The sequence below is a fragment of the Bombus flavifrons genome, chromosome 8 (assembly GCF_040668555.2).
Source record: "Bombus flavifrons isolate JBK064 chromosome 8, iyBomFlav1_principal, whole genome shotgun sequence".
Taxonomy (NCBI): Eukaryota; Metazoa; Arthropoda; class Insecta; order Hymenoptera; family Apidae; genus Bombus; species Bombus flavifrons.
The window spans coordinates 13245873-13266656 of NC_138449.1; the positions used below are offsets into that span (position 1 = coordinate 13245873).

At 42.5% G+C, this 20784-nt stretch overlaps 1 long non-coding RNA gene across 10 annotated transcripts in view; it reads left to right on the forward strand.

Annotated features, from left to right (window-relative positions):
* The window catches only part of LOC138182687 (uncharacterized), a 240271-nt gene that overhangs the window by 1856 nt on the left and 217631 nt on the right, over positions 1 to 20784 (forward strand). The gene's annotated exons all lie outside the window — the stretch shown is intronic.

The window sequence follows — 20784 nt, forward strand, 5'->3', positions numbered from 1 at the left end:
TAAAGTTGTTGATCATATCGTGTGACTCACTGCGTGTCAGACCTATGTTGTATCTGCTCTGTAGTATGCAGCACATGTTTGACACGATCTTGGCAGATGTCGTTAGTAGTTCTTCTTGGTGCAATCCTTTGATAAATACAAGCTCGAGATAAATACAATATCTTACAGACCCAAGGGCTTAATGTCAAATAGATTGACTTTTAATTGAAAAATATATACCGCCGTGTTTTATCGCTTTTCGAGCATCAATCTTTCGAGATCAGTTTTTGCGGGCTCGTTAATGGCGAATTCTCGCAATTCAACGGTACGTCGATGAACGTTAAAGCAGGGAATTTGTTATCCGCTTGCCCCGGTGTTTCTAAATGTGCAGAGAAGGTAGCCGTTTCAGGCCTAGGTGTACATGGAGTGCGCGTACGAGACACGCCAACTGACCATTATGCAGATTTCTAATGATTAGATATATCGGTCGTTTGCCAGAGTGAAATGAATGTAATATACCTTTGTAGAATCCGTTCTGCTCCCTTCCGTCCTTTCAGCATTGCTTCTTCCTTAATTTGTTATCTCGAGCTAACGACTCCTTGTCTGTGAAAGAAAGACTTCAGGAGTAAAAGGCAGAAAGAAAAAGGAAGGAAATCTGAAAAGAAAGCGAACGAACTCTGACGTGGCTTCGAAGAAAAGCGATCAGCTCGTGAAATAGGTTTTCCCGAACTTCTATGGACCGCCGCGCGGTGGGGGGGGGAGGGGCTGGTAAACGTGGTCCGGGCGTCGCTCTTTTCGTTACTCGCCGTTTAACGGGCTGCTTGTCGTCGGTCGGATTGAACGAGAATTTCTATTTAGAGCTGCGAGACAAATAGTCGCTCGCGAAGTTGAAAACGTAACTAGACAATGGTGAATGTTTAACAACGTGTATCGTACGCTGACATATCGCGTTTTGGACGCGATTCAAAATGCCGTTGTACGAACTTGTTACGATTTCGCGAAGGGAATCAATTCTCTTTGGCAAGGAGAGATATTAATCGCAAACAATGGAGAACGTTATCTCGGATTTTGTTCGAGATTACGTTCGATGGTGTTTGTATTATTAACGTTTCCATTTGCCTGTTCGCGATCAGGTGAACGGCGTGTCTTACGTTTCGTGCTGGTGTGTTTCGATTAGAATTTCAGTTAGAAGACGAGACGTCTTAGGTGGAACGTTAACGGCGCTATATATATATAATGAATCGGTCCTGGATTGTGTCGAGGACGCGCGAGACATTCAGCCGCAACATTCGACAGATCGCTTTATTATTTAGCGTGGCGATGAGGAAAAAATTACGTTCATGATGTTCAGGGTAATATTCGTGCAAAAAAGATTATTTACGCTACATTTAAGAAAGGCGACGCTCGTCGTGACACTTTGAGAAACAGTTTGTCGAATATTAAACCGTCCACTCTTAAATATTCATGAATGTCTTACTCGAGAGACGCCGCGATATCGATATTTTACGACAAACCGGTTGCTCGATAGTTGCGAGTCTCGGCGAAGATTAAATAATTACACCGCATTCTTGCTCACTGCGAACGAAACAGAATTATGTACGTTCTTGATAAACAGCCCATACAATCGCGTGTTAATATCAACGTGCCGCGAACCCTGATACTATTTGTGCCGATTAATTAAAATGATCGTAATTAGCGCGACACGGAAAAGCCACGCTCGCAGTTAACCACCTGATCTTATCTTTGGCCACGAAACCGTACTGAATGCGAGAACGTTTCTCGGACTTTCCTCCGAGGATGCCGACTTTTTTATTAGATTATGTCCCCCGATATAGCAGCGCCCGGTTGAGCCCAGCATTAGCATATTTCAGACTGTATAATTTATGCACCCATTACATCACGAGGGAGTAAGGGCCGGAGCTAAAGGGTGGACTTTCGTACATTGAGACTGGAATAGGACGAGGAAGATGGTCTCCATGTATCCATTCGTAAAGTCTTATTTATCGATTTTATACGTCAATGGGATCTGTGTGTATACTTGCGTATTATTTGAATCTAAATGTAGCGTGTAGGCGATTTTAGAGTGATTCATTTCGCGTGGGGGATTTTGAAATACGTCGGCGCGTCGATATTATGGCATACGGAAATATCGAGGAAATAGATAGGCCAAGAATCACTATGATTTCGATTTTTTCTAAATCCTTCGTCGTGCAATTTAGTAGATACTTTGGTTGGTTCTTTAACATCTATATGTCGTCATCCATTGCTAAAATTAATTACTTTGTTTTTCTCAATTATTCATCCTATAATTATTAATTTATAATATCGTAGACGATGTGCCGTCAATCATGCACACTATTAAACGGTACTTCTAAGACGAATGATCCGAGGCAACAATTTGAAGCATCGATTTAGTCGTTAGAATCTTCCATTAAAAAAGTATATGATTATCTAGAAGACTAGTAGCAACAGGAATATTTTACTGTCCTGTAGACATATTGAAACGATACAGGCAGCTAGTGTTCGTGGAGGAGAGGGTCCTGTAGATTGAGTTTCACCCCTCGTCAACAGGAATGACTGATCGATAATATAGCCTCGCGAAATATCTAGTACGAGCTGTAAATGGCGAACGGGCATAACGCACTTAAATGGGAAATTTAAGCGGCGAACGAAGAAGAGGGCGATGACGGCGAACATGTTGGACCATATGCTGCTTCGGATTAGGAACACATATTACGCGCGAAGTGTTGCTACGAACTGCTGGAAACGGCTTAATTACTATTATTATCGAGATAATAATACGAGCGCAGGAATCTCGACACCTGGAATCTAACGTTCCCATAGCGTCGAGTAATCGGTGAGTTTAAGCAACCGTTACGATAATTTTCCCTGAACGTTCAAATGATATTTTAATTACCTCGTCTGAAGCTCGAGCGACATCGATGATTTATATTGTGTCATACAGCGATTAGCTGTCTCATGAATCAGCCAAACGTCCGGCTAATTTAACCGATACAACTAATGGATCTTTCTCATCGAACTTAGAGGCTCGACTTTAATTCCTCTTAATCAATTTGGAAAGTTTCTACCTATGCTTGCCACGGAAATTGCTATTTGGAATAATGTAGGTCGATGCCAAGAATTTTCGCAGGATAGATACGTGGAACCGCGTTGTTGTATACGGAAATCTGGCGTGGCGAATAGCATGTACAATAGCGGTCGTACGTTTACGTACATTTAGCGAGATTAAATTTGATTACTCGTATATTTACCTATTTACGAGGAACAGTTATGGAAAAATCAATTCCAACGCAAAAGACAGTAAAACGTATTCATTAATTAATTATACCTAGAACGTTAATATTTCGTTATCTACAAGTCGAGCTTTGGCCCATGGTCAGATAGCGAAATGGTATGTGTATATCCTACTGTATAGACAACATCCTTCGTAACGAGCTTCGAGCTCTCTCGAAGACGAGCGCGACTTCTCCGACGACTCTGCGACGCTTTTCTGTTCGTATCTTGAATCCAAGCTGATAACGTTCCCGATACTCGCTCGTTAGTCGCGAGCAGAAAGTTGTCCGGTTATTCGTTATTCTAATTATGCACATAATAAATTACATGCAAAACTATCTGTCACACTCTCTCGCGTTCCGTTGGTCGCTCGCCACCTCACCGCTCATACTCATCGAACGGGCATAATTCTCTGACACGTACGCGCCTACAACACCAAATGTCCACCGACTGTGTACGTGGTCGTGTTTGCGTACATGTAAGTTGCACGCTGCGTCGATATAACATCGCGTGGTGGTGGAATTTCTGGGAAACGCGTCCACGAACGCGATCATTAGGCTGCCACTTTCGCAGTACGGACCTCGAACTCATTCGGTCGTGCGAGTCGCCCCTGATAATTAGATACGCTATCTTTGCGCTAATTAAATCACTTTTTCGCTTGATTAATTAGTAGTCGAGCCAGGTATTCGCGATCGGACGTGTATTGCCACTCTTTCGCCCGTGGATGGATCACGAACGATCCGTACCATTCGCTCGATTGCAGACCTCGGATGGATCGAGAAAGGTGTAAACTTTCCTCGATGGTATTTGGGACAACGCGACAGATGCATAGTCTCGTGACCGAGGGCAAATGAATTAGGAGAAGGCTATCGATCTGGCGTGTCATCCGCTAGCACTTTTTCATCCCCGTTCTTCTTCGATTGGCCAATGCTCGATCAAACAACTCGTTAGGAATAATCCATAAAACTGGTCGGATCGTATACTCGTACATAGCTCGATGTATGCGAGGGTTGCGGGTGTTTGGTGCAGGTGCAAGGTATAACAATAGATGCTCGCTAGCTGGAGGAGACGCTTATGAAAATTACAAGATTATCTAGATCGGGACACGAGGGATCGGGCATCGTTGCTGAATGAATGCCACGTGCCCTCGTAATCATTTCAATTCCTCCCTTTATATCTTTACGCGTGTGTGCTATAATCTTGCGACGAACATTGCAATCTCCTTTGTACTAGCAGTGATAGGTGATTTTATATCTTTTATTCTTATTATTTCTTTAATAGTAACTTACGTAGATCTACTGTCCTAACAAGAAAATAGAAAACAAAAGAAAGAAAGAGAACGATACTACATGTTTTTGAAATATTTATTTATAAATTGCGCGAAAATTTCCATTTCGATATGTCCTCGATTCGTGATCGACGAGAGACACTTAAGACACGACAAGATAAAAACTGAGAATGTTGTACAAGGGGTTGCAGCGCCGGTGATCCGGATTATTAGATGCACGACAGGCTAAAGAAAGGCACAAATTGTGCCACTCGAGAATGTTAATACGGTATCACACCGTCGACCTTAATCTTAAAACGATGTCACCGACGAAGCATTCGTGTGTGCATTCCGCTTAGCGAGGCTCAAGACGTTTAAAAATGCAGATCGTAGCGCGCGCTATGACCTAAGAACGCTGCTAGTCAGCTGAATTTTAAGGAGGCGAACATCTCATCTTGTGCACGAGATAATGGCTCATTAGCGATGCTTCCAATGCTTGGTTCTAACATTCCTATAGCACCGATTCCTATGGCATTGGATAACGAAATTAGGTCGAATCGAAGGTTCGCTGACGCGTCCGATGTTGTCGTGCACGTGTGTCGATTACCGCGAAACAACCATGTTTGGACTGTGCACAGTACGACGTGGATCGCCGCAAGTTTTATTCGTTTGTATTTATTTTATTGTTCGGTTTCCACATTTGAAATTGTCAAGTCTTGAAGTATCGTACGATATTCGAGAGAAAAGTTACAGTTTCGTTTGATCTTATTAGTCCTTGCCGATTAATTTCATTTAATTATTCGATTCGTGCGTGAATGTCAATTATTCTCTTAGAGATGAAAACATTTCTGTCTTTCGCTATATTAATCTTTCAACAAGGATTTTCTGGAAACGTCAACAGTACCGTGTCTATTCCATTTTCCAGGTTGTTGGATGAAAATAAGCAGGATCTTCAGGTGAAATGGTTTAAGCACCTCAGGCTTAGATACTGTGCCCTATTTCCTTCATATATGTACGCAACCTGGTTAATTTCGTTACGAGAACCGTTGTCTCTGAAAATATTTTCTTGCGCACGTGAGATTGTTTCCTTTACAAGTATACGCCTCTCTGCCACGGCTTGTGTATCCTATTTCGCGGTAATCCTTTCGAACGGTTTGTTCTGCAAAGTTCTTCTTCTATCCTTGTCCACTGAATGCGCGTGTGCCCTCAAGATCGCAAAGTTGCAACGACGTGAACGACCGTCGACTCCGTTACGCCACAACTTTTCTCCATTGCTTCTGAATACGTCGTTCTCAAATCCGATCGTACAGCGTAATATCTCAAAAAAAAAAAAAAAAAAAAATATTGACGTTATTATATAATGGACGAAAAGTTTGATAAATTTTCATCGTGCAATTTATCGATCAAAAGTACGAAATCGCATTTTACACTTACGTTGGTAACAATATGACTCGACGAAACTTGTGATTTACCAATAAACTAATACGTATCTGTAATAAAGAAAAACTGTATCGCGTTCGATATTTTACGAGATTCTATCGTTTTTAAATCGTTGAAACAGCTTCTCTACGTTTCCTTTACCGTTTATACGTCTTTCGCGTTCTTTCAACTGGTTTTCCAATTGTTTCCACGAAGATATATCGTTCTATATGTTTTCTAACCACTTTGCATTCTTTTCGAGAGATCTCGAACTGACACAGAGGAATATCCATTGTGCGGTGACGAAGGCGTATAGAGTTGAAGTGAGTTTAACGTCGATAGCGAGTCGTACAAAGTCGCTGGTCGTTACCCCGGTTTTTGCGGCAACAGAAATGAGGCGTCAAATGACTAAGGCTTGGTTGTGTCCGGGCCAGACTTCGCCCATTTGTTGCAGAGTTTCTTTCTGACATCCAATTGAGTTTGTGGTTTAACTCGTTGAGCTTTGCGAACGCATCTGTGTGGTGCTGCTTGAACTCGCCGCGTTCGCTTCCGCTTAAATCGACCAGCACAACCGGCCTTCTGGGCCAACTTCTCTTTACGCAGAAACGAAACGGAACGAAACGGAAAGGAGGGAATGATCCGCGCCAGTTTGTCTTATTTTTCTCGTCGATCGCGTACGTCAACTATATGTATATGATTTATCTAGCGAAAATTTCTTCGAAACAATTGCAAACGAAGATAAAAATTCTCCTTTATTCTATTCAAATTCGTTTCTTTCCTTTTCGGTTATTATTTTGACCTAAATTTTATACCTCGTTCCGCAACTTTTATTAAATCGTTTCTCCATCGTTCGAGGATCTTGCACTTGGTAGTCGTTTTTCTCAGCTCGTTAAATAGCAATCGTTAGCGTCCGATCGAGAAGGACAAGTCAAGCGCGAGATGCATATTAATAATAAAATAGGAGAGGCGGGTTTCTCCCCTCCGTTCCCGATATCGCTAAAGAGTCCGATACTTTTGTCCCGGCAGTTTCTTTTCAGACCTCATTACATTTCCCTCAAACGAGTGTTCCGATAAACACTCGACGAACAAATTGCTCGTCGTTAACAAACCCGGTTCCCGGGATAAATTATACGAGGAGGAGACGAGATTCGACGAGCTCCGCGGGCACCGGATGAACGCGACAAATTTGTCAATTTTAAATACGATTACGGATGCCAGGAATATTGCCTTCGCTGCGTTGCTAATGGTAGCTACAAGAGCGGTAGTTGCTGAGTAATTATTTTCACGAACTCCCGTGTTTTCTTCGCCCTCTTTGCCGCTATTTTATATCTCGTCCCCCCTCCCCACCTTCCTTTCTACAATTTCGTTATTTTTCCCGAGAAACTCGTCCAATTCTTCTTCCCCGATCGCCTTCCTTCTCGACCATTCTCCAACCTTTGGTTAAACACCGAAGACAAGTCAAGAAAGAAGTCTGTATCGTTAGAAAGAGACGTACTTTTCTCAAATAATTTGAATAATAAGTTCGAAAAATATGCGGCATTTCTTTGTTGTTCGATCTTGGGGAAGTGATAAAAATAGATTTAAATATATTGAAAGCAATTCTTAAATACAAAATTCTGTACGAGGCAACATATATCATATCCATTCAAAATTTCGATTATTATGCGTTCTTCTCTATTCTTCGTACGTTTTTATCTCCGTTCCTATAGGCAGCTAAATAAAAAAAAAAAAATGGAATAAAACGAGATCTTTTCCCAGTCGTAAGAAGGCGAAGAATTTTTTTAACGTTTCGCTTTTCTTATGTCTTTTTTACGCACAGTTTCCTACGTCACGCGTTACGAGTGAACAACCATTAATCGTCGATGAATATGCAGTGCGGTCGGATGCTTAGCAGATGCATGCGTTTGTTATTAAATTAGGGGGCTCGTTTGAAGCTGAGTATACTAGATTAGTTAAACGTTTGTCCGGGTCATACGCGCATTACCGTGGTCGGTCTTCTTCGTTGGAACGTTTCCCGACACGCTCCGATCCATTAATAACTCTGATTTATGTGAGAATCTCTCGTTACACGACATACAGGCGCCACCCACCAGGAATTGACAGTTGCCCCTTGGGGGCCTTGGCAATAACTTGCACCGTGTAAATTAACGAATGAGGTTGCAGTTTGTACTTTGGAGCGACCTCGTTTACCGGGTTAGGTTTGACGAGTTCCGACTTCCGACAGATTCTCCGTTGCCGACGACGCGACGCGATGTTGCATCGTTCGTTTCTCGAACGATCCTTCTTAATCGCGAGCTGATATTCGCTGCAAAAGCTCGGTTAAGGAGAATGTTAAGTAATTTCTTGCGAGGCAGCAGTAGTTCTTTGCGATATTTCATCGATTTGAATCGTTAAAACGAGGTCAAACGGTTATCTCGCGTAGAGCCGAGATGAACGAATATTTAATGGAATTAGATTAGTCGAAGAAATATCTGTAATATTTGAAATAGGAAACCTTGTTATTCAGTCATTGTTTTAGGATATTGTTAAATCGACATTGGATCAAGAGACGATAAAATTCTTTCGTAAAACGATAATATCTTGTGTGTTTCAAGTCAGTTGCTGTAAAATTGCTCGCTCGTTTACATCGAATCTGATGTATGTAATTATTTGTGGGTTGTGCTTTTTGTACAATGTCGTTGAAAGTTAAAATCATGGCGGTCGGGGGTCAGCGAGACGAGACGAGCGGGGCTCCGTAAACAAATTCGAAGTATGCTGGACGGAACGGCACGAGACGAGATTCTCGTTTGTTTACAGTCGCTTGTTTTCGCTGTTTTACCAGACTCCGCTCCGTGTTGCATAGTAGCGAAAGCAGTTATTGCTGAAATTGTCGACGTCGAATAACGGTTGCACTTACGGATTTTAGTGGCACGATTCTCCCTTGAAACGAATGCACACGCTGAAACGGTGGCTGACGTTCCTTTCGTTCGATCTCCCATCGAGAAAATAACGCGAAACGAAACAAAGATATCGGCGTCTGTGTGTAATTTCGTAAAATCCGGTGACACGTGACAAAGACGATCAGTTTGGGTCAGTTGAATCGGCGTGGCAATCCGATCGATCGGAGCATTGTTGACGAGAAGTGAATCGGTCGGATCGATTTTCCCTCGCTACCGAAGATGAATCACTCTCTGAATTGGAAGAACAGTTTCCTCGTCTGGATATTCCGGATCTCGATCACGTACGCCACTCTGTATCTAATATGCATCGTAATATGGATAATCTATTATCACGCTTCGCTCTACATAATATGCGCTTGTAAGTAGCATTATCGAGGAGGACAAAGGGAATATGTTAAACAGTTGGTAAGTTTAAGGTTTGCCCCGTTATTTCATCCTGAAACATGTGACAACGGATGATTTCGTTCTGTCTAGTGAGACGGATTGTCGACGTTCGAGTATCGTCGGGACGTCGCCGGAAGAATTCTTAGACCCGAGAGCTGTGTTCCTCTCAAATAGATAAACGTGTCTCTCTTTAAAAGATCCGATAATTTAGAAGAATACGAATAAAGTCCATGTTTCGTACATACAAACAGTGTGTTCTAAATATTTCGCATCCCTGGTATATTACGCCGCGTACGATTAAAAAACAAGACAGAAAAAAGGAAAAAGGAAAATAACGAACAAATGTTTCATTCGTAACGGTTCGTTGGGAAGAACGTTTCGTTATGGATACCGATGCTGCTCGATTTTCGGCGAATATGCACGTATATACATTTTCGTTGTTCATTATTTTGCACGCCAAAAAACCGATGCAAGAAAAGATAAATGCCAGCCGTGTATATTTGTACGTGGATGCGTTTGTGGATCGCGTGTTATCGTCATAGGTAACTCAGCGCGTTTCCATGATGATTTCGATCATGTTTCATTCTCGATACCGAGAGCGCTTGAGAAATTAATACGAGGCGACGTGCACCAGCACTTACATGCACACGCGTGCAACAGTGCGGATAGCGTTATCGAAACGATGATGAAACATCGGTTCCAACCTTACATTATCGCGAACGGGTAGCAGAAAAATCCTCCAGCCACGCTAGCAATGGTTCGAGTAACCTACTGCGATGCTTTAGTTGATTACACGGTAAATTATATCACGGTAGGTTCCTTAGGATTAAAGCGGAGTTCGACACGCTGGAGATGCTCGTTGCTTGAATTCTTTCTCACGTTCGTTCGACGCAACTTAAGGAACAAGTTTGTAAGCTCACCAGGGAATAAAAAGATGGCTGGAGTGTGTGTGTGTGGGGGGGGGGGTTGAAGAAGGAAAGACGGTTGTTCGGGGTCGTTCGAGGTAGGTGGCCAGTTGTAGATTTAGGTTAAAATGTTTAATATCATTTCGTATTGTATATTTGAAATTATTCGAGAGGTAGCCTGATGCAAAGGTTTGTAGATCATTTAAAATGAAACTACGAATGTTTATGTATTTATGACAGATTTAAACGCGCGGACGTTTACAGAAAGCACACGTAATGTGTAAAATTACGTATATAAAATATCCAAAGTACTCTGTATCGCATTTAGCGGTTACATAAACATATAAATTTATATAAACTTCCGTAATCTACTTAGGATTTAATCGGCGGTTTAAAGCCACCCTTTGTGGCAACTGTCGAACGCACAACTTATTGCATTTCCTTCTTCGTGAAATTACCGTTTTAACCGTCGAAAGCGAATTGTGCGTTTGATGGTAAAGGGGTAGGATAGTGTCTAGGGTTCGAGGGATAGCAAGTTGGAAACGGCTGCTTCCAGCAGGCATGCTAATTCAGTACAGGTACCATCCCCTGTTTGGGGAGTACCTGATTCTCGATGATGGCATGTACATGTAGGCACACCGTGTGTCGCGTGTCGATATGTGTCGACGTGTGTCGATGTGTGATGTTGCCCAGCGTGCAGGCTAACCCCTGATTCCGTGGCAATTTCCGGTTCAACTGGTGGCGTATCGTCATTGTGCAAAAGCGGCTAGTGGCGAGAATAGACGTGGAGGTGAATTGGAAGAGCGAAGGAGGAGACGGTAGTCGGAGTTCTAGGTAGGAAATAGATAATCTTCGGACGTTTAATTACTTCCTAGGCGGTGACTGGAATTAAGGTATTGCTAGCACAATATACACGCTTGTGCGTGGATCGAGCACGTTTGATGGTATACGTATGTTCGTGACGTGAGCTGAACTAATTAATTATTCGTTATGAAAGCGTGCTCTAACGGGTTAGGATTACAGGGACGCGTAATATTTTCGCTGACTCGTCCGTTGTAATATGTTGCCCCGTGGATTACCATCGGTCGCTTCTCTTATTAAATCCGCGGGTACTTCCGTTCCTTTACTTTAATTTCGGTTGCCGCGCGTTCTGCTCGCGGGAGAACGGAAAGAGGTACCTTCTTTTACACTCTGACCGCCGAGGAATTTTATATTGTACATTTCTAACATATTTCGCCAGCTAAGTGTATATACCTACACGTAGAATTAAACTTTGCTTTATGTTCGTCATCGTTTAACTCGCTGTTTTTCAACCTTCTCGAGTCGCGACCTCGTTTTATAATAGTCTGCGACCTACGAGTCCTGCATTTGCATAAAAACGAACTAAGTCACTTTCTTTGTATTATGAAAAAGCAGCGTTACATTTTGTTAATAATTATTAGTGAAATATTGCGCACGAAAAATGTTGAAGATTCTAGCGACGATATCTTCTATAGAAATAATTGCAAGCAAAATTAATCGCGACGACCTCTTTAGATTTCTTTCTCTCTCTCTCTCTCCCTCCCTCTCGTGCAACTCACAGGTTGAAAATCTTCAGAGTCTAGCCCGTTACGTTGTTCAGATATCTCATCTACGAGTCGGTTTTTGCATTATATCTATCTCGAGCTAGTTACTCGAAAGGCAATTCGTAGAGATTTAGTTGTCTTTTGCACGAAGGTGATTAATTTTGACAGAGGCGATCGCCCACGAAAACGACTCGTCCGTTTGATCAGCTTTAACAGGCTCGTTTTGCACGAGTGGCCGACAATTTGTAGACTTTCACGCGGTTAGTTCTTCCGTACGCGGTGAAGAATATTCGCGAGGGCGAGTTCGCGGAAAGCACGGTGTGTGCCTACACGCGAATCGTTGGCTCGAAGTTGGCTAGAGCGTAAGGAGAATTTATGCAGTGTGTAGGAACGCGAGCGTACGCCGATCGGTTTACCTATTGCCGTTTAAACTCCCTTCGCGTCGATTTATAGTTTCCCGTGCATGAAATTGGGAATTAGCGGCAGTTCAGCTGGCCGTCGTAGTTTACCAGCTCGTGCGACGCGCCACAACGTGATCCTTAAATATTGCGACGGGTTCAAATGTCTTAATAATTTTTCCGAGGATTCGCGGAGACGATTAATTTTTCCACGGTAGCGCTCTCGTGCGTATGTTCTTTCGTTCGCTCGCGATCTACGCTCGTTCGCGATGGAATCCGACACGATTCGGTTTTCTTGCGATACGCGAGGCATTTCGAATGGACGAACGTAACTGAATAATATCTCCGTTCGTTTCAAAACGTAGGAGAACGTTGGAAAAAGGAACGTTGGAATTTATCGATTTGATTTTTTTACTCCACGTATCCAATGATCGCGTAATTATTATTTCGGAAATACGAACGATATTTCACGAATCTCGTGTGGAAATCTAAAATACGTTTGAAATTTCCATTTCCTTGCTCTATATTTCTTTATTTAACGACAATTCGAAATTTTGCACGATTCAATTATCGACGACCGTACTTTGGAAAGTGGCACAAACGCGGTGGGCGTAATAACCGTGTAACTTGTCGTACTGGTGGTACGCAAGGGTGTGTTAGACAAAAGTGAGTAAGGCAGTGAACGCAGGGAGACTGGGATAATTATTTCCGCGACCGGTCTCGCTGCCCTATTTAACCTATAAAATTTGCATGTACGGTTCAGTGCCGTGGTCCGTCTCGAATGTGTGCGCAACCTATTCGCCCGTCGTTTCAATAAAAAAGCCTTTACACTTGCATCGCGGAGCATTCTAGAAAATTTTTGTTCCGTTATTGCACGTTCACGGGCCACCGTTCCCGCGCTAAATATACTCGAAAAAATGAGCAAACGCTCCGGTGAATCGGTGAATTCAAAGGTACGTGGATTTCAAAAACGTTCCCCCATGAATAATAGTTGAACGATTTAACCGAATCGATAAAGTCTGCTTAATAATGAAAATTCTTTTATTTTCTGTTTAACATTCGGGTTGGATTTAATTGGACGAAAAAATTATAGGAAAATATTGGAACGTTTTAAAAGTTACGTCGGATAGACGTCGAACGAAAATCAATTAGGTTATTTGCTAGGGATATATAAACTCTTTGTAATAGCTTGAAAATTGAAACACAGGTATCGGTTTGTTTGTTTGTATTTCTGGTATATTTGTTTACACGCCCAGCTTGTTTATTTACATCTTCGTTTGTTTATGTACACTTGCCGGTTGTTTAAATATCAATCAGCTTCGCGTAGAAAGTTCATTGTGTATCTATGCTGATACACGCGCCACGCGTGAGCGTGTTAATCCACGAGTTTTTCACTTCTCCGACTCGCCACACTTGATTGCCGCTTCCCTTGTGTACGTAGCAATGCTTTCTGATTGAGTTTCGATTATTTCGACAGCTTGTGGTAGCGCGAGCGATATAGCCGTGAATGAAATTGTTGTACGAAAAAGTGTACGCCAGAATTTCCTTGTATTTAACATAATTCCTTATATAGTCCCCATTCCCCTTTTCGCTGACGCAATACACATACGAACATTTTGGATGAAAATTCTCGTGCAGCTTGTAAGTTGCTACGTGCACACGCGTGAATTTTCATTTTCGTTGCGTCCCTCTATTTCTCTTTCCTCTTCTAGGTTTCACTGTTGCCATCTTCTGACAGCCATGTTGCTTAAGTAAACGAAGGTCTTTGCATTTTGCGGTCGCGAGGTGAGCACGACGGCTTTACTCGATTTTAATAATAATGTGATAATGCGTTTCGGGCTTATGGTCCCGTGCACCTTAATTGCGAATTCTAAGTCCATTTTGGCAAGCGGTCATCCTCCGTGTAAATAATTCAGGGCGCACATGCGACCGAGCTAGGCCGCTTCTGCATGAATGTATGCGAGCTGTAACTAGTTTACTGATTATTAAATGGCCCGGTCCTCTTCGTCCACGATGCACAACCCTTTCACGCGCCCGGCCCAAGTCTGCGCGTTTCACCAAGTGGCCGAATACATTTACGATACATATATATTTTCCATAATCTTCCCGTTTGATATCAGTTGGAAAATTCAACGCATCGTTTTGTCCTTTCGTTGGTCGATGCTTGTTCTCGCTCGAGTACCACGGGACGCGCGATTTTCTCAACTTTGAATGTCTGCGTGCTTTTAAAACTACTTGAATATTTTAAGCCCGTCGCGTGTCGTCGAATGTGAGAACATAGGATGGCAGTAAAATTTTCGACGATAATCGGTGCCCGTAAACCGTGGATCTTGAAGAATTCGGATCGATCCCTCCAAACTTTTGAGATTCTCGAAAACTTTCACCAGGTATATAGAATTGCGAAAGTCGCTTGAATTTTCAAGTTGTCCAGAAAACTAGAAACCTTCGCGTGGTCTGTGTTTCTAGGAAATTCGTGCTTTGCCGTTACTAGCTCTCTCGATTCTACTGCTACAAGTTCCAGGTCTGTTGCATTGTATTCTATGGACTGTTAAACTATGTGCGTCGAATCAATTAGGTTTTTCGGTGTCCGATTCCACGAGCTTGGAAACCGCAGTGTTTGCACACAGTTAGAGGGATGGCGGTTTGGAGCTATATTCCAAAAATATGATTTAGCGCCGCCACGGCTCTCTACATGATTTATGAACGTTGAGACCCGTATAATTTCGAGACACTTCGCCGTGTCTACGGCGAACTGATAAAGTCCCTTCAGCCGACAAAGCGTTAACGACGACACCGTTTCGCACTAGCGCGTTCTCATCGCGAATTCATCCGACGAGCTCCCTCAAGATGTTCATTTAAAGGATCAATTACCTTCCAAGCTAATTTTGTATTCGAACCGCGTCTAACGGCGTCTTTTCGTGAAATGGCTGGAGCACCGGAGAAACGTTCGAATTTCAACCGATTTCGACCAGTATCAACCATAAGCGAAATCGTGGACGTAAATTCGCGTACGATTCCCGTGGCGCTTGTTGTTCCGTCCTTTCGCTTCTAATCTCGTCTAATCGATACGAAAGTCTTGCGCTTACTCAGTGTCACAGGCAGCAACAGCAGCAGCGACAGTAGCAGCAGCAGACCCGGCAACACACAGGCAACTTTCGATAAGAACGGCACAGCACCCTATACACACACCCTCCTCGATTCCTCCTGTTCTCCGCAGCGCGTAAATTTGTTAAAGTTCCGCTCTCGCGACGTTGCCCACCCTTACGTTTCTCCTTCCGTCGTGACTACACCGTTCCCTCGATTCAGATTGCGCCCGCTGAATCTCCGTTCTTCGAATACTTCGCGGTAGCATGGCGTCGCGACGCCCCTTTGAACTTCAACCAGCCTCTTTCCTAAGTTAATCTAAGTCCGTCACTTCGACGCGTTGCCTTGGAAGCTGTCACGCGAAAGGCTACAGTTTCCTGGCAATCTTTTTCATCGAGTCTGGTTCTAACGCTTTCAACAGACGACCGTGCTTAAGGATTCAGTTATTTTTTAAAGGGTGAGTTTCTTTAATGCGAAACGCGTGATGGCGAATTGGCGAAGATGGTGGTTTAGCGACGAATGCGTTATATCTTATTGAAGGAATCCATTTCTCGAAGTTAAGCGAAAATCGCCAGAAGAAATTTTCAGTCACGAGGCTTTTTAAGATGGGAATCTGAAGAATACTCGGGAAGTCTCACTTCGATTTTAGCGACTTTGAATCGGACACAACTTTGTTTGAGTTAACTCGCGCAACAAAATACCTGGCACTTTTTGAACTTTAACGAGCTTGTTCACCAAGACGAAGTTGGATCGCGAATTTTTCAAACGGAGCTTTTGCTTTCTCGTAGATTTCTATTTTCTCGATAGATAAGTAACGACCTGCTATGATTATTAAGAAGCAAGAAATCGATGACCGTTCTTGATTTTCATGATTATCGAAGCCAATGAGAATTGTCAACACGATTCCAATGAATTATCCTTTTATCGTGGCCATTTTGGAAGGTTGAACAACGAGATCACCGTGGAATAGCCTCGTTCCGGCTCCCGAAGAAACACTTTTTGGCCGGAAATTGTATGCCAATCCCGCGGAAGGCAATTACGCGTGCAGTGAGATCAAAACTGTATCCTAGCGTGTCGCGCCGATCGATAGCCTATCAAAACGATTAACGCGCACCACTTTTCAATCAGTTTTCCATTCGAATCGACGTAGCTTTTACGCAATAGTACGAATTACCTTTCCGAATGGTCTATTTGCAGCGTATAAAAAGCCGCGATCGTTTAAGAATCGACGTGCCAGTTCAAAGGAACGTACAGACCAATTGGCAAAATATTTAACCTCGTTCAATTAGCTTCTGACTTATTCATTTAAGGGTATTGCTTTGAAAAATATTATTCATCGCGGGTTTGAATTTATTTAAATTTTATTCGACGATAGAAATCTTCGTAAAAGTGTGCGTCCCAATTTTTCTCTTTTTATAACATCCCTGACCAAGCGTTTAAGCTGCTATTACTTTTAAGCGAAGTGAAATTTTTATTTTTGGTAGGCCACGGTATTAGCCGTGTTAACGTAACGATGCTTTTCTTTTTGCTTATCTACTTGGAGCTTGCAATCGGTCTATCGAAGTGGTCAAACGATCGAAGGGTCGTTTCCAATCAGATGTAGCCAATTAAAGACCAATCGTTTCCCATTATATACATCCTCCTTCCATTTGTATACGTTTTCGGCTTTGTAACGCAGTTTCTCCATAGTTTCGTAAAACGTTTCCGTTATATACGTCGATCCTTCATCGATTTTCACTTATCCACAAATTACTCGAATGTTCGCGATCGTTCTAAGCTCATCGGACGTAATACGCAGTTACGTTTCAGGATCGATGGTAGTTGTCGTAGCGTTGAATTTTACTTTCTAAATCGGTAGCCGTTCAATTCGTCTGGACGTTAATTTTCCTGGCATCCGATCGGATTCCTTAAGTGGACGAAGGTCGACAACATGCAACGACAGAATTCCACGGAGGCAACGTGAGAAACTGCTCGCGTCTTCACAGCCGCGGCTCACTGTCCGCTTTCGTGCATTATGCAACCGACAGAGATCTCCTGAATGTTTTATCGAGCGTGCGTGATCTTTTTAGCCACGTCCGTAGGAATGCAACGGACATGTGCATCGGAAGGACAGATAAGTGTCTCGTTTTCCCTGCGCATTCGATGAATTTGCTAGCCTCGTTGCTCGCAACCAATTTATCGCCAAGCGTAAAAACCAACGAGTCTCACGGAAGTTTGGAATTTTGTTTGACGTACTTGAGATCGCTTTGACGTTGTAAGAAGGTTGTAAAAGATTAGCTTACTTTGCAATTATAATAAAAACTAAGAAAACATCGTCGCAAGAACGGTTAAAACGACTAGACTTCTACGTTTTTATGGACTTGCAATTTGCATATTTCATTCGGTATATGAATAAATTCTACGTACTTGTCTATCGTACAATTAACGATAAATTCCAAGGTTGATTTAAAAAAACGTCACTTTTTTCTAACTTTCGATTTATCAATCCAAACTTCAAATAACTCACGTTTTTTCCGTTGTCACCTCGGTGTATTGAAAATGAAAGGATAAAAAAATGTCGGTCTTTGCTTATCGTCATATCTACTCTCTTTTTCTAATACGATCAACCAATCACTAAAGATTAGTCGGAAACGATGCTGCTCAATTTTCGAATTCCATCCTTGACTCTCGCACCCAGTCTCTTGATTACACTGTGAGAGTGTTGTGTGGTAACTTATATAGATATAGAACACAACACGACCTTGTCGTAGCCAAGAGTTGACCGGTCAAGTCATGTCACGTCAGGCGAGGGTGCTCTCGCGACGTTAATTATGCGGCGGTGTAATTAAATAGGAGGTAATTGAGGGACGTGGAAGGTATTATTGAAGTTTCTGATGGCAGTGGGGCAGGCTGGATCGTTTGTATATGTGGCTACGTTTACAGGCACCTGTGTACGTACGCAAAGTCGTGCGTACGTTTGTCAAATTCTCGTATGTGTAGATTTGTGCGTGCGCTTGTGTGAGACCACATGTTGAGGGAGGGGGATGGTAGTGGAGAACGCTGACGCTGACATGCGCGGTCAGTGGTTCGAGGCTGTGGAAAGGGGTTGGACGACTCATACATATGCTAATCATATTCGGAGATGCGCCGGCTTCTAGGCAGAGATGAGCACCGGCCAATTCCACTTCGCCATCGACTGCTCTATCCCTCTTTTACGCGCACGTACGAGTAAGTACGTGCGTGTGCTCGCCCCTCCGTACACTGTACGCGTGTCCCTGCGTTTTTTCTTTTCTCCCGCTTGGCTGGAATGTCGCCGGATTGTAAGGTGGATTAAATTAAACGGACCGTTGACGATCCTCGGTGCAGACGTTTAGAGAAAGAAGAGCCTCGTTTTTGGTCTCTTTTCAAACGATGGTGGAGAACTCGTCTCTTGGTTAGAAAGAATAGTTACGTATAAGCTTCTCAATTCTTCGCGGTTTCTCAATTTCATTACGTAAATAGACGATTAACGTTTAATTAATAAGTTATTACTTACTTCCATGAGTTCATTTATTGCAAGAGGATGACATAAATAATACAAAAATTAGCTAGTTAATTAGTTAATCCATTAGCTAGTTTGATAGATATCTTACTGTTTTAATATTCTGTAAATTATTAAATTCCTCTGGTTTATACACGGTATATGTATTGCGAAAATCACGAAGTATTTTTATCGAAACCCATGCGGAAACTTCTCGTTAGATGAAAAGCATCGTAAAAATAATCTCCGCTACGCAACGATTTTACGTTTATCGTCCACAATCTGAAAGCTGTCCGTTCGATGGTTGTCTGGTCGTAAAGATTCGTCAGGACGGGATCAATTCATCTTCATCCATCAACGACGTTACGTTTCACTTTTAAGACGTTTCAACTATCGAAGCTCCGCGACCTTTCGGCCACCTACGGTATCATCTGTCCCCATTGGCCTGCCAATTATCGACACGCTGCCTCTGCTAGATGTGTGTTTTTGAAACGTCGCTATTCGCTAAGAGAAATACCAATCTCCCGTCTGTTGCGCCCGTTTCCCTTTATACGTGTCCCGCATCGATGGCGTGGCTCTCGTTAGAAATGGAGTTTCTCAAAGATCAATCTCGGCTGGATGCAACTTCAAAGCGGTTGTGGTAACGCGTGCCTTTTGATTTCGCGACGGGCCACGACGCGTTTCAAATCGTTTGAAGTGAAATACAACGAGCCAATTGCGAGCGAGGAACGAAGATCCGTCGATCGTTTATCAGAGAAGTATCGGGTATGGAAGACGTTGGTAAAATTAGATGCTTTCGAGCGCAATCGATTTTTTTTTCTGATTCTAGACGCTACGTTATTATTTTCCATAGATGACATTTTCCTTCGATAGATTTTTCTGTGTTCCGTATAAAGAGATAAACAGACTTTTTTGTTCGTGATAAACGACATCTTTTCAATATCGTACGATAACGTTTATCTATAATTATTTCGTCGTATGTGCACGTATTACGCAAGATCTAGTAACTCTAGCTTTCGACCCAGCTAACTTTCATGACGTATCAGCTCGTTAAGAATTGCATCGAAATATTTTGCTTGAAACGATACGCGAGATACTGGTTGAGTCGCACGCACGAACCTATGGGAATAAATATTTAGTTTTACGATAAGTCGTGTGGCTTGACGCATTGCTGCGATTTATCGGACTTGTTTCTAAGCGACGCGTCCGCAAATTTTCCCCTCCTTGATTGAATATTTATAATTTATCGATCTAGTAATAAAGAAAAACTATAGCTTTCGTAATTGGGATCGGTAGGTAATCTAATAAATTAAAGTACTTTTCAATATACAGCCCCACTAGTTCGATAATTTACCGATCGATAAGATTGGTGAATCGACAAATCGAAAAATAGAAAAAATGTTACAATTTGACGTCGAATACGGCAATTATAACCGACTTGTCATTTATAAAATTCACTTTTAAACTTTACCTGTTGCGCTCTGGAATTTCTTATTATTAACTCGTAAACTTGTAAATTTTGGCTGGTAACGTTGGTTCGATCGAGCCTAGTTTCGTTCTCGCTTTTTAAGTTGCGGGAACTAACGAATCGCAACGAGCAAAGGCAAACACGAGAGCAAAACTCGTAGATTCTTATTCTGGTTGGACGCAATAAAGACGGGTTAAAATTTATTGTACGAACAGTCGACACGCGAACTCGGTTTCATCGTCAAACCGGTCTCATTTCTCGTCGTATCGCGTCCATGTACTTACTGATAGCCGCGACACTCTTCTCGCTATTGGGTTTTCCACATAAGCCGATAGCTTATTTGAATGCGCGCGGTAATCGGCGCGCTAACACCGATTTCGATTAAACCGCGTTGCCGAAGACCGATTAATTGGCGCGTAAATCTTGACAATTTACAGAACAACGTTGTCGAAGGTGTAGTATCTCTTCCCTACTAATTTATGATGGAAAATGAATGGTCATTGAACATTCATTGCGGTAATTACTTCTTGAAACGTAGATTAAGTTTCGTAGCAGTGTCATGTTAATTGCTCATTGCCGTGGC